This window comes from Equus asinus, chromosome 2, assembly GCF_041296235.1.
Source record: "Equus asinus isolate D_3611 breed Donkey chromosome 2, EquAss-T2T_v2, whole genome shotgun sequence".
NCBI lineage: Eukaryota > Metazoa > Chordata > Mammalia > Perissodactyla > Equidae > Equus > Equus asinus.
The window spans coordinates 121,593,306-121,607,980 of record NC_091791.1 but is presented as its reverse complement, the minus strand read 5'-3'; the positions used below and the strand labels follow the sequence as shown (position 1 = coordinate 121,607,980).

At 37.1% G+C, this 14,675-nt stretch overlaps 1 protein-coding gene across 22 annotated transcripts in view; it reads left to right on the top strand.

Annotated features, from left to right (window-relative positions):
- The first annotated feature begins 258 nt into the window (after positions 1 to 258).
- ZFAND6 (zinc finger AN1-type containing 6) overlaps positions 259 to 14,675 on the top strand; it is an 80,625-nt gene continuing 66,208 nt past the window's right edge. For 4 of the 22 annotated variants that reach the window (XM_070497301.1, XM_070497290.1, XM_070497225.1 and 1 more), the window contains exon 1: positions 11,025 to 11,106. The gene's annotated coding sequence lies outside the window, so the exon portion shown is untranslated. Of the gene's footprint in view, positions 523 to 11,006; positions 11,107 to 12,442; positions 12,532 to 14,675 lie in introns of those variants that run through there. The other 18 variants (XM_070497304.1, XM_070497250.1, XM_070497232.1 and 15 more) reach the window with 13 other exon arrangements.

Genomic DNA, 14,675 nt, shown 5'->3' with positions numbered 1-14,675 from the left:
GAACACAGCACGCCCTGGGAAGTCGCTGAGGGACCTGAACCTATAGCCGAGACCTTTGAATCTCCGTCAGCCCCGACTCCAACCAAGTTCCCGCAGCCTTGCGGGAGAAAGAGACCGCGGAAGGAGAGCCCCAAGGGGCGGGCGAAAGACAGCACAGAGGCGGCAGAGAGGGCGGAGGAGCGCCTCCCCTCGCTCCGCCCCGGCCAATCGCCGTGCGCTCCGAGCCTCGGCCCCGCCCCTTGCCACCTCCTGCGGCCCGCGGGCCCGCCCGGGCCGGTAATAATTAGGCTGCGGGCGGGGGATGCCGCGTCAGCGCCAGGCGCCGGCCAATCCCCGAGCTCTTCCCCGCGGTCGCGTCACAGGCCGAACAACCAAACAGAAAAGTTTAATAAACAGCGGACGGAGGGGCTGGCGGCGGCGGGGCCGGAGCGAGCAGGGGTTCGGTGGCCTCACCTGTGCCCCTTTCACCGGCGGCGACCGGCGGCGGCGGGCAGCGCGTCAGGCGGAGAGGGCCGCCGCCAGGTGAGGAGTCCGGCTCTTGGGGCCGGGGCGGCCCAGCGCCGCCCCTCCCCCTCCGCTCCCTTCCCCCACCCGGCTGAGGCGAGGCGAGGCGAGGCCCGCCCCCGGCCCCTCCCGGCGCCGCGAGCCGGAAGCGGAGGGCGGCCGGCCGCCCGGCAGGCGCAGCAGGTGGGAGGCCGGCTGCCTGTCGCCGGCTCGCCCGCCCGGGCCCAGCGTTTGCTGGGTGCCGAGGGGGGAAAGGGTCCCGGCCTGGCCCTTCCTACGCGCGCCGGGCGCCCGCGGCCCCGGGCCGGCTTCCCGCGGGGAGTGTCGCACCGGGGTCGGGACCCTCTTCTCCTCAGGCGCGGGGGACGCCGCGCTGGCCGCATTCTGAGCAGTTGGGAGATGGGGTTCGGAGGGGCCGCGAGCCCCGTTGGGCGCGTCCCTGTCACCAGAACGCATCCTCCGGGTCTGAGGTCCTTTTTGGACTGTTTTTCCACCTGCCGTGTTTCCACACACCGGCGAGGAGGGGACGCCCCCCGCCGGACTGGACGGGGGCGGGTTCGGCGCCTGCCGCTGCTCCTGTTGGCGTGCTCGCGGTTTCGGGGCGTGCTTTCTCTCCTTTGAAACCGTACTTTCAAGTTTGCGTCTCCCTACGTGAACAAGTACAGAAGAATATTGTGTTTAAAATTATTTTAATTTTATTTTGAAATATTGTGCTAAGCCACACGGTTAAAACGCTGTGATAATTGATCTTCACAGCTAGAAAGTGGTTAACCAATGTGAAGAAGTTCAAGTTAAGGTCTCAGTGTTACGCACGACTTTTATTTAAAGTTGCCAGTAAAAACTGAGCAGTTTTTGATGCTCTGAGAAAGAGGATTAAATTCCTCTTTCACATCAAACTCGGAATTTGTTTTTTTTATGTGAAATACTATAAACTTTTAGGGTTAGTTATGTAATAATTATGTTACCAATTTTAGGACCTGGCCGAATTACTCTTACTCCAGGGCTTCAGTGGAAAATGTTCTCTTTCTGCAAAATGCGCACATTTAAATTTCCCAAACAAGTTGTCTTTTATCTTTTTTTGAACGTTTTAAAATACATGTAAGGGAGGCAGAACTCGCCCAGGTACAGGAGGAAAATTTAGGGGTTGGTGGGTTATTTATTATCTTGATTCTAGCGATGATCTGTGTATGTGTCAAAACTGATCACATTTTACACTTTAAGTATGTGCAGTTTATTGTATGTCAGTTATAGCTCAATAAAACCTTTTTTTAAAAAGCAAAAAAAGTATTCAAAAGATGTATTTAATACCACAAAAGAATACATAACACCATATAGTATAAAGAGAGAAAACGTGATGAAAATCTTTGACTCCTCCCCTCAAACAAGAACTGGCGCACTTCCAAAACTTACCTCTGTCCTGTGCTCCTGACCGAGGGAATCATTCCTGTCTAGTCGATTTTGTGTTTATCATTCCCTGGCCTTTAAACTAGTTTCATCACATATATTTGTATGTTCAAACAATGTGTTTAGTTTTCTTTGGAGCTGTATGAGGATGGCGTGACACTTCATTGCTGTATAATTCTGTTAATATTCCATAACTCATGGGCATTTAGATTATTTTTTTTATTTTGTTTTGCTATCACCAACTGTGCTCCATGAACATTTGTTTCCTGGCTCTTGGTGTCCAAATGCAAGAGTGTCTCTAGAGTAAACAATGTAGGAGGCGTTAGAAAGTTTTAGGTAATCAGGAGTAAAATAGATTGAAATACTAGAAACAAGAGGAATGAAAAACTTTAGGATTCTCTTTTATGTTTTAATGGAAGATTCATAACCATAGTGATTGATTCATAGTTTTTGAACATTTGTGTGAGAAACCAAGAATCCCGTTAATGTTTATATAGTGAGTCTTTTCCTTTGAAATCACATTGTAAGAAGTCAGGCAGTATTTGCTATCTAGTGTTTCAATGCAATGTAAATATAGTAGGAAAAAGCACTTGATTGTATGTAAAATAAATCACTCTGTGTATCCATCCCTCCTCCTTTTGTATAATCTTTGCCAAGTTACTTAAAACTTCTCTTGTGCCTTAACATACTCATGTAAAAGGAACGTGTCCTGAGTTTATCCTTCCAGTCTTGCAGACTTCAATTAAGGGAAGCACCTATCAAATGGCAGAAACTTGAAGGAAAAGGATTAGGATCAAGGTGTTTTTCTGTGGAATTACATTGAGTGTGTCCTTTGGAACATTCTGCGGAAAGATGTGTGTTGTGTATTTATCAAGATATGTTAACGACACATTTAAGTCCTTTTTACTTCCTTAGCCTCAGATTTGGGAGTGCCCCAAGGTGTGCTTCTCGAGCCATCTGTTTTATCATGCTAATAGCAATGTGGTGACAAATAAGGGAGCAGTATTAACTTCCTGAAAATGGTGTGTGTGCGTGGGCGTGCATTCACGTGTGTGTGTGTGTGTGTGTGTGTAAGTAATACGAGTTTAGAACTTTGAATAACCTGTTTTTGTTTAGAGACATGGGAGTAGAGATGGTTTGATTGGTTTTTTAACAGGGTATGTAGCTTGCAGACACACATCACAATGCTTTGTTTCGGTAGGGCTGTTTTATCTTGCTTAGAAAAACCTCATTTTTGTATTTGATTTTAAGGGCACTGTGTTTTGGGGTTTTTTCTCCCAAACTTTCAGAAGAAATAGAAAGTTACAAAGAAAAAATAACCATTGTTAACATTTTGGCAGGTGTACCCCTCAGTCCTTCTGTTTGTGTATATTCTTCATATCCTAAACAATTAAAAGTTGAATTCTGAGCAATATTATGCAGCCTCTACCTTCAAAACTTATTCCAAATATGATCCATCTCAACATCTTTCTTGTGCATAAGATGGTAATAGTAGTCATCTAACTGCCATCCCTGCATCAACTTTCACTCCCTTGTGGTCTATTCATTGTTCCTGTGGAGAACAGTCATTTAAGCGTGTAAATTATATTACTTTACTCTCAGGCTCACAACCTTCTAATGATTTTTCTTTTTCTTTTTTGAGGAAGATTAGCCCTGAGCTAACATCCACGCCTGTCTTCCTCTACTTTATATGTGGGACACCTGCCACAGCATGGCTTGCCAAGTGGTGCCATGTCCGAACCCCAGATCCGAACTGGCGAACCTTGGGCCGCCGAAGCGGAACGTTCCTACCTAACTGCTGCATCACCAGGCTGGCCCCTCTAATGACTTTTCAATACACAAAATAAAATTTCAACTTTTTACTATGATACTTATACCCTAGACCAGCAGTGTCCATTGGAAATATAACGGGAACCACAAATAAGAGCCCCATAAGTAATTTAAAATTTTTTATGATAGCCACATTTACAAAAAAAAGAGAGAAACAGGTGAAATACATTTTATTTAGCCCAAAATATCATGATTTCAACAAATAATCAGTATAAAAATTACTAATGGGATATTTTACTTTCCTTTTTTGACTCCGATGTGTGTTTCCACTTAAAACAGATCTCAGACTAGCCTTGTTTCGAGTGCTCAGTAGCCACACATGACTTGTGGCTACCAATTGGATGGTACTGGTCTAGAATATCTGGCTCTGCCAGCTTCATGGACGAATCTCCTACCACTTTCTCCCTGACTCATACACCTCCAGCTATACTGGCCTTTTTGGGGTGCTTGCGCAACCCACGCTGATTCTCTTAAAATTGTCATTCCTCCTGCCTGCAACATTCAATCATATTTCTGCTCAAATATCACTCCTTCAGAGATGCCTTCACAGGCCACCTTCCCTGATTACCATATTATCCTGCTTCATTTCTTTACAGAACCTATCATGTCATAAGATTTTTTTGGTTATTGTCTCTATCCCCTTCTTGAATGTAAACTACTGGAGGGCAAGGATTTCCTCATGTTTACCATTAGAGCCTCATATATTAAAAATATGATTTTTAGGGCTGGCCTGGTGGCACAGCAGTTAAATGTGTACGTTCTGATTCGGTGGTCCGGGGTTCACCGGTTCAGATCCCGGGTGCGGACATGGCACCGCTTGGCAAAAGCCATGCTGTGGTAGGCGTTGCACATATAAAGCAGAGGAAGATGTGCACGGATGTTAGCTCAGGGCCAGTCTTCCTCAGCAAAAAGAGGAGGATTGGCAGCAGATGTTGGCTCAGGGCTAATCTTCCTCAAAAAAAAAAAAAAGATTTTTAAAGGGCACATACCATTTCATCATACAAAAGTACTATAATTTAACCAGTCACCTATTGTGTGTAACTTTATTTTTTTTTCACTATTAGAGTGTGGTGAAGATCATCTTAAGAGCTAAATCTTTCTATGTCTTTCTCATTTCTTTAGGATTAAGTCTGTCTTATAACTGCTGAGTCAAAGCATATGAACATTTTTTTGTCTTTTGATAAATATTTCCAAATCTTGTCTTAAAAGTTTGACTAACATAATATAAAGTTGACCAAACCAGTATAAAGTTTGACTAAAAATAGGAGAGAATATCCATTTCTTCCATATCCTTACCAACAGAGTATTTTCTTTCCTGCCTTCCTTCCCTTTTCATAAGATTTATTATATAATTCTTTAATTAATTATGATGATGAACAGAGATATGGGTATTGGGATCTTTTAGTTTGTCTTTTACTCATTTTGGTTAGTATTTTTTATTTGTGATACCCTTTTTAGCCTTTTATATATTTAGGATAGCAACCCTTTGCCACATACTACAAATATCTTTCCTGGCTTTCCATTTGCCTTTTATTTGCTTACAGTTTTTTTTTTAAAACATGAAAGAGTTTTAACCTTTCAAGAAATTTAGGCTAATACTTTCTTTTTATGGCTTCTACCGTATTTTCATATTTAATGGGTTTTCCCACCCAGATAACGGTTTTCTTCTAGTTCTTTTATGGTTTAATTTTTCACATATGTCTCTTTCTGTTCATCTGGGATTTATTTTGACTGAAGTGAAATAACTTCTCTTATTTTTCCTTAATAGTTAATCAGTTATTTCAGCCCCATTAAAAAAAATCTTTTTCTTGTTGCCTTGAAATAAAGCTACCTTTACCATATACTAAATCCATACGTACTTGCTTCTTTCTAGCTTTTGTTCAATACCATTGATTTGATACCAGTGCACATTGTTTTAGTAACTGGGAGTAATGATGTATTTTCATTTTGTTATTGTGAGTCTCCCCCTCCCTTTTTCCCCCCCAAATTTTTGGTTCTTGCTTTGTTAGTCCTTAAGTTTTTTAATTGATTCCTTAGAGTCTTCAGGTTGTTTTTGGTTTTGAATTTTTAAATTAAAAAAATGATAGTGTTATTTCTACACTTAATATTTTGTGTGTAATAAAAAAATTAATGCCATTAAGTTTTCTTTTGAGTATAGTTTTATCTGTGTTCTTTAAGTTTTAACGTGTAATATTTTTGTTATATATATGTATTTAAAAAATCCCCACAGTTGCAGTTTTTGTTCTTTCCACTGTTGCTCCATGCCAGACACTCTGCTAAGTTGAAGATACAGTGATGAACGACACAGGGTCCTTGCCTTCATGGAGTTTACAGTCTGTTGGGAAAGCTAGGCTATTAACAAACCAATGAATAAAGAATTTTCAGGTTTTGGACAAGTACTAGGAAGGAAAGAAATATGATGTGCTAATAGAGATTGGAAGTAAATTGGATGTTCTGAGGATGTGACGTTTAAGCTTAGTGGTGGCAGTGAGTTTTGTTTAGGGAGTTACTTTAGCTTCCCCACTCTGTCAGTACATTTTAAAAAATGTTGAAACACTGAATTTCTCTTGTAAACTTTTTTGTGAAAATTGCCTTGGAAACAATTTCAAGGCCCTCCTCCATCTTCAAACCAGATTTCTGCCCCAAATCTTGTCCTGCATGGAAAATTGGAATTGTGGTTCTGAGTTCTGAGATCAAGAAAGAGCAGGGGGAAGTTTCCCATGTGAAGGGAGCTGCTAGCACAAAGGGGACTCAAAGTGCTTGGCTTGATTTAGGATTTGACAGGAGACTGGAATGACTGGAGTTTAAGGAGTGAGGAGAGTGAAACAAACGAAGTTATTGCAAGACTTATCTGGGAAATTTTTATTATTTCCAAGTGGTAGGGCTGCTTTGACTTCTCTTCCCTCTTCCTGTCCTGTTTAGATTCTGTAATCCAAATCAGTCTTCTACAAGTAATTTAGATTATTTTGCACCTTGGTACTTTCCTCCTTTATTTCTATTGCATTTTCAGTTTTTCCTGCTCGAGAACTTTGCATATGCTGTCCACTTTTGCTTAATTGTGATTTCCTTGAAGAATCCTTCCTTGATGCTGACCAAAGTTAAGTCATTCTATTGGCTACATTTAATCATTTCATATTTGTAAACACTTGTAACAACTGTGGTTCATTAAGTATATGTGATTTGTTTTAGTGTCTATTTCTTCCTCTACAGCTGTGCTTTCCATTCTGGTAGGTACCAACCACTTGTGGTTATTTAAAATTAAATAATATTAAAAATTCAATTTCTCAGTCTTTCTAGTCAGATTTCAGGTGCTCGGTAGCCGCATGTAGCTAGCGGCTATTGTATTGGACAGCAGAGATACAGAGTCTTTTGCAATGATGGGAAGTTTTTCTTGATTTCTAAATAATCATGTGGCTAATAGCTATGATATTTTATTAAATTTAAGTAGCCACATCTGACTGTTGAAAATGACAAGTTTGAATTGAGATGTGCTGTAAGTATGAAACATGAACTTGATTTCTAGTACAAAAAATTTTTAAAATATTGGTTACATATTTAAATAATGCTATTTGACATGTTTTCTGTTAAATATATTATTACAAGTTAACTGTTTATTTTAATGTGGCTACTAGGAAATTGGAAATTGCATGTGGCTCCCCATTATATTCCTGTTGAACAGCGTTAGTCTGACTCTAGACCATAAGTTTCTACAGAGGTAGGGACAGTTCCCCATGGCATCTGCAGCAGCTAGTAGTTGTTCACAAGGTTTGATGAAGGAATAAACTTTTATGTTAACTTTGAAAGTTATTGTATAATCGTTAGAGAATGTTACCTATTCAACTTTTGCTTTTCAAAATTGTTTTGTTTGTGACAGTCATTTGTAAAAATCTATGACTGTTGAGAAAAGCTTTTCTTTTGATAGTGATATAAAAAATTAATCTTATTAAATAATTAGCATGGATCATTTGTGTTCTTATCTTCCTTTTATTTTTTTCTGGCTTAGTCTGCTAAGGAGAGAGGGAACTTAAAGTCTACTAATCAGTTTTCTGTCATTTTTCTATGTCTGGCAGTTTACTTAGATGATCTGTGGTATGTTTTGGCAGATGAAAATTTATGACTATTAAATCTTAATCGTTGAGGATTATGAATGCTTTTTCCTTTACTTATACTTTGATCTTGATATTGTGATTCCTGTTCCTTTTTTTTCTTCTTCTCCCGAAAGCCCCCCAGTACATAGTTGTAGGGCTTCAGCATGGCTTGGTGAGCCATGCCATGTCTGCGCCCAGGATCTGAACCTGCAAAACCCTGGGCTGCCAAAGTGGAGTGTGCAAACTTAACCACTCAGCCACTGCCCCCGGGCGTGCTGCCCCCCCTTCCTTTTTAATTTACATTTATTAGACCTTGTTTATCCCTTTAGACTTAAAGCAATTTACTGTCTTACAGAAAGATGTCTCTTTTCTCAGCTTGGTTTATACTTTCTGATCTGCTTCCTTCCTTAATGTTTCCTTTGTGTTTAGTATTTTGCTGAATGGGCCATTACTACCCTCCCCCTACCCCCTATACTCACGTTGTATTTTTTTCCCCTAATGGTTTAAAAGATACACATCAGAAGTTGCAAACTCAAATACATAACTCACTTTTGTAGGCGATGTGTATTTGTCAGGGAAATATTTTTTTTAATTATTTTTTTTCTCCGTTAGGTGGTGATTTTCTGACTTGATCCTTAGTGACCCCAGTCATGTTTTGCTAGTGTCAGGGTGGTTCTTTCATCAGCTGCAGCATAAACCCAGGGCTGTAGTGCCCAGGGCTAATGCGAAGGATAAACTTCTGTTGTAGGAAGACTAGTTTGAGCTATTCTCAGTCCTTTAAAATTATAAGGAAGTTTTCACCCTGCTCTGTACGTACCAAAAGTTATTTCTAATAGTGTAAGTATTCTTATTATATAAGGTCTTTTTAATCAAAACTGAAGTGAGACCAAGTTGTTGTTTAGTGGCTTATTCTCTTCTGAATTGTTTTCACTTCATAGTTTGAGAAAACCTCTGAGCTCTGTCAAAGAATGTACAACACATCCTTTGAATACTTGATGTTCAAAAAGTGATATTGTCACATGCAATCAGGGAGCTTGGAGCCTTTGCAGACTCCTTGTTCCTGTGAAGCAATATTGTTTTCAAATAATCTCGGTTGTGGTATTGCTTTCCTTTTATTTATTTTTGCTGTTTTCTTCTGCAACTGATTTAGAAGTGGGATAACATACCCTTAATTTGAACCTGTGAGCCACATAAAATGATATTTATCACCTTGAAGTTCTTTGAGGTAGGTTCTGGAGATCTTGGAACAATCTGTAATAGCTGAGTCCATATCTCTGTTTTCTTTTAGTTATAAGTTGAGAGTGGTCTTGGTATTAGTGTATGTAATATGTGTCTGTTTTATACAAATAATTAATTTTGAAGTGAAAAATTGATGTGAGAGCAAAGGTTTATTTGGTTCTCATAGCTACTGATTTTATGTTTGCCAAATTTTAAGATGAGAATGTTTACCATTTCTTTTTCCATAACCCTGTTAGGGAAAATTTGGCCATCTAAAGCCTGTTTTTTCAAGTTTTAGGCTGTAATGAAAATTATGTATTCTTTCTCTTCTTTGCTCCTACTCCTCTTTTTTTGCAAGTGTGTCTACATAGTGGGAGAAAACCTGAACTTGACTCGGGAAGTACTGGGCGTTCAAAGCAGTGAATCCTTGCAAAGGATCTTGGGACTAGACTGTGAATTGGCTCTTTCAGTTTGTCCACTTAAAAGGCATAATAGATTATGCAGCTGTTTGGACTTCTGCAGGGTGTTACTCCATATTCATGTCTAGTTCCAATTATGTGAATTTTCAGTTTCTTACAAAGACTTCTCTTTGTATTCAAAACAAGTTTTTGGCTTTGTGTTGTTGTAATACATGAATTTCCTTTGAGGAAAAATGCTTGCAAGATTTTGAACTTCGAAAACTGTAAATTTAAATTTAAAACTCTTTATATAAACTTGTTGAAAATATATTTTAAGACGAAGCCACGCTAATTTTCTTTAATTTTTAATTTATTTTTATGAATCAGTCAAAATTTTTGGTAGAGGTGAAAATTACTGAACAAGTTAATGCTATTCAATCAGATAATAATTAATGTCATAGTAATATTTGATGGGCCAAGCTACTAAAACATAAGCGGTTCTAATTAAGCATGTAGCAAAATATAGGAAACTTAATAATGTATACAGTTGGTTTAGAAATCCAAGTGCCTATATGGTATTTCTTTAGAATCTCTGTAGTAAAAATAACATATAATGTAATTTAGCATTTTAAGAGGAGTATACACCTACACCTTGGGGTGCCCATGCCACCTTAATACTGTGAAGTAGGGTGAAAAAATAGTGTCTACCCTTCTTTTGAAAAACAACAATAATTTAAAAATAAAATAAAACTTAAACCATTCTAAACTTTATATCTGGAGATACTGTCTTCAGAACAAGTTGCCTTTTTGTGTTATAGATGACCATTTGCAATGGATAAGCATTAACCTTGGCAAAACACAACATCAAACCTATAAATGAGGGGGTATAGAAATAATTTCTGCCTCGTTTTTTCTTCATTTTTAAGTAGAAAAATCAATCTTAAATGTCATTGAAAATTTTACTCTGTTCTTGTGATACTGAGAGCGTGTTATCAGTGAATTTGATAGCTTAGAAATGAATTTTCTGCGTTTATACTAAAATTTTCTGTATTTTAGTGCTATCTATTTTCACTTAAGTATGGTCTTTAAGTCTTAGAGAAAATATTGTTTTGTTCCTCTTAGCAAAATTTTGCAATGGCTTTTCTGTTGCTGTTTTAAAATTTTCAGGCAAACCATGAACTCTATTGAAAAAGGAGTCTTTATAAAGCATAGCTTCACTTTCAGAGCTCTGTAAAAATATTAAATGACTTAGGTTAAAAGCCTTGTATTTTAAACTGTTGGTCACTGAACTGCAAATTAAAGCTTCTGTGAGATTTTCAGTGGTGTTAGTTTCTTTCTTTGCTACCTAGACAAAAGAGTAAGCAAATAGTATATGATGGGAAAACTGACACATTACCTACTGTTTCTTTAAGAAACCAGCTTATCCAGGGGGAGTTTAGTGTGTTTAACCTAACCTGCTAGCAAGGAAAAGTTCTTTAAAATAATGGATATTAGCTGTATCCAATCACAATTATCAATTTCACTAACTGGGAGGAGATTTTACTGTTGAGCCACTAGAATTGGAGAAGGAGGAGCTTGGTATTCAGGTTTGGTTGCTTGGGAGTACAGCTCCAAGTGAAGTTAATCTGAGGTGAAGCAAACAGAAAATTGTGGAGGTTTTGTTGGTAGGATTTTTGTTCTAATCTTTTAATGATTCTTTATTTTACACTTTTGCTCCTTTATGCTTCTGTGTATGCCAGATTTTGTCATTGTTGCTATTTTCTGATGCAAACTGAACATTAAAATTAAGCAGAGAAGCAGAACAAAAGGGCTGTTTGGACAGGAAATAGGTGTTCAGAGAATCAAACTTGACTTTCTTTTATCATTATTTTTAGACCAGAATTTCAGTGTCATTAAAACATGTTTGAATCAAAATCATCTCCAGTAACAGGCTTTTCTTTTGGATTGGACATTTGAGCAGTCATTTGTCAGTTTTTATAAATGACATCTTGAGAAGATCTATTTGATATGTCATTTTCCTTAAACTTACGATGTTACTAAGTTGCTAAAAGATAGATAAATGTGGTGGGCTTAAATTTATCCTTTTTAAAGACTTGAAATGCCAGCTGTTTAATTTTCTTTTTTACTCCCATCACACCCCCTTTTTCACTTAACTGTATTTTAAATTTAGCAATATATTGGCATTTTTAATATGCTCATAATTTTAGGTTTGTTTTTCAAAAGATCATTGATTCATTTTATATAAAGCAAGGTAAAAACTGCTTTCTTCATTCAAACTTCTTTTCTTTCAAAGGTGGAGATAAGTAACACCCTTTTGAAACAGGAAATAAGAATGGATTTATATTTTTAAGAGCTATAAGTAGGCTACCAAAACTTAAAAAAAAATCTGAATCTGTCAGCATTTCTACTTATGAAATAATTGTAGTATGTTTCTGTACCAGAAGTTTTCTTTAGAGACTGTTTTCTTTATACTGTTGCTCTTAGATTTTATAGAAATTAAGGTATAAAAGTTTATTTGAATAATCAACCCAAATGCCAGCTAAGCATTTCAGCTAGTATATTTACATTTGCTGTGCTACTTCTTCCAGATCATGCAAAAGTTCTTGAATTAATGCTATTCTGCTTTATCTCTTGCTTAAACAATACTATAATAATAATAATAAAGTCAAGAAAAGTCACGCATATACCTACAAGAAGATCGTTGTGTTGTGGTCTTAACATTTTTTCCTCTTCATTTCTATACCTCACCATATTCTTGTGTTTTTCCCATAATAGTAAACAAGTGCATTTTTTTTCACTAAACTATATCATCTGTTGTTAAAATTATTTTAATTTCCATTGCTATATAATTGTCCTAGGTTAGTGGGACCTTGATTTGCTTAGTCTTTTGCCTGTTTTACAATTAGATTGTTTCTAATTTTTCATCATTTTCAATGATATTGTATTGAACAGACCTGTGTGTGTAAATTTTAAAATATTTCCCTCTTTTTTTTTTTAAAGATTTATTTCTTTTGGAAAAATCCCGTGGACTGGGTTTATCTCAATCAAAGGATGTGAACACTTCAGTGGCAAAATTACTTTTCAAAAAGGTTATACCAATTTATATTGCTACCAGCAGGACGTGCTTCAAAATTTCTCTAATGGGTAGTCCCTGAAATGTTCTATTAAAGTGTAGCTCTGAAGCTCTCTGACTTATTGATTAGTTTTTGCCTAAACTAATAGTCTATCTTAAATTCCATTTTTCAAGATGTAGATGGATCTAAATCCATTTTCTGATCATTAAAAAAGCTGAAGGGAATTGGGAAAATATTTACCCACTTAAGTGAGCAATTAGATCTTTGTTGAGTATTTTACTTGTTATATGTATTGCTATCAGTAAGTACAGGGCTTAAGATTTTGCATTGGCATTGTTCAGGCCAGCTTTCCTCGGTACATGTTGCTTCTGGTAAGCACATATCAGAAGAAGTATTTTCTCCCAAGAAAATATATCAGAAACATTTTCAGAGAGGGGGCTGGAGTAGTGCCGGCTAACAATACTTGTCTCTGAACAGGTATGAATAGTCTTTGTCACTATATGTGCATTTCTGATTTTTTTTATACAATATAGAAACAGAATTAGTATGTATAGATCTAGGTTTTAAAATGGTATAGCAGCGCTGTTCCAGTATTTCATAGGTTTTCAGTTAAAGGTCAGAAGATGACTGTACACACATGTAATGGTACTAGCCCTGTGTTGTTTCTGTTTGTCTTGGAGAGCATTCCTTGTTTGGCAATAACTGGTGATTATGTATACTTTTACCAGCTAGTCTGTTAAATGGAATAGGCTGTAACTGTTCAGGTTATGAACTTGGTAACTAGTATTGCAGAATAAACTTAAATTGTTTTAAAGCAAAATTCAAGATAATTAAAAATATTAGTTTAAATTTAAACAGGTAAGTGATGGGTAGGCTCTAACTCATTGATGCACCCGTTAGTTGAGCTGTATAATCTCGAATTAAATAGTCTAGTTCATTTTGCATTTTAAATAATTGAACTTATTTTCTGTAAATTTTTATTTCAATTTACTGATAACTTAATATCTAACTTTCAGAGCTAATGTTGGCATGTTGGCCATTGTGTTTGTTTCATGGGAAAGGTTTGTGTGTGTGTATTTTGTTTGTCGTGGCTAAAGAGTTTGATTTTTCCAGATACTTTGATATTCTTAACATTTAGAAGAGAAAAACTTAGAGCTCCTCACTTTTAATTAGTGAAATAATTCTTATGAAATACATTTTATATGCATTTATATTTGCTAGATGTGTCAGAATTTATACAAATACCTTTCTTCATGAATAGAACAGTTGTTTTGAGTTTCACTTGAGTATTTAAGATTTGAGTTGGTGCTTAAATATTTATATCATGAATATTTCTATGTTTTGAATTTAAGAAGATGTATTTAATTTTCTTAACAGATTAATCTTTATTGCTACCAGGTAAAGGTGAAGATAATTTTAAATATAACACTTTTGGTGAAAGTCATTTCAAGTTTGGCTGTAGATTACATTTTAATGGATACCCAAAGTAAAGGTTTACCTACTTTTCTAGTACTCTGGGAACGCTAGAATTTTGGGAAACAGTAACCTTTAGTCATTTCTCTCTGTATCTCCGCTGTACTGGTCTCTGGGTGGCAAAACTGGGAAGTATCCTTTTAGTACATTGGTTTCACTTGGAGTGTAGAAACCTGTTTTCTAGAGGGAGAAGAAAACTCTTGAAAGGACCTAATACTGAGGCAAGATACAAATAGTGATAGCTCTATTTTAATCTTTTGGAATGGAGAAAAAAGTAATCTAGAGGGGCTATTAAATGTGCATTCAAAATCTCTATTGTTAGTCTCCATTCAAGGGGAATGCAGTGGGGGTTTTTTTTGTTCTAATAACATAAAGAAAAATTTTAATGGGCAGTAAGTCGGTGAAACTTTAAAGAACCTAGAATCAGTGGCTTAGTATTTATAACGTCTCTTTATTCTGTATAATAGGAGGACTTTACAGTTTTGTAATGTTTCTCCTCTATGGCATTTTTATGAAAGTAGGTAAATGTTTTAGGAGTTAATTTCTTTCTTGGTAACATAGGAAGTGCTTATTTACTGATGTGTCTATGAACCTGTTCGAGTGAATCTGATTTTCTGTGTGTGGATGTCATTAGGAAAATGAACTCGAAACATTTTTGTGGTTAGTAATGTTTTTATTTTTTGCTG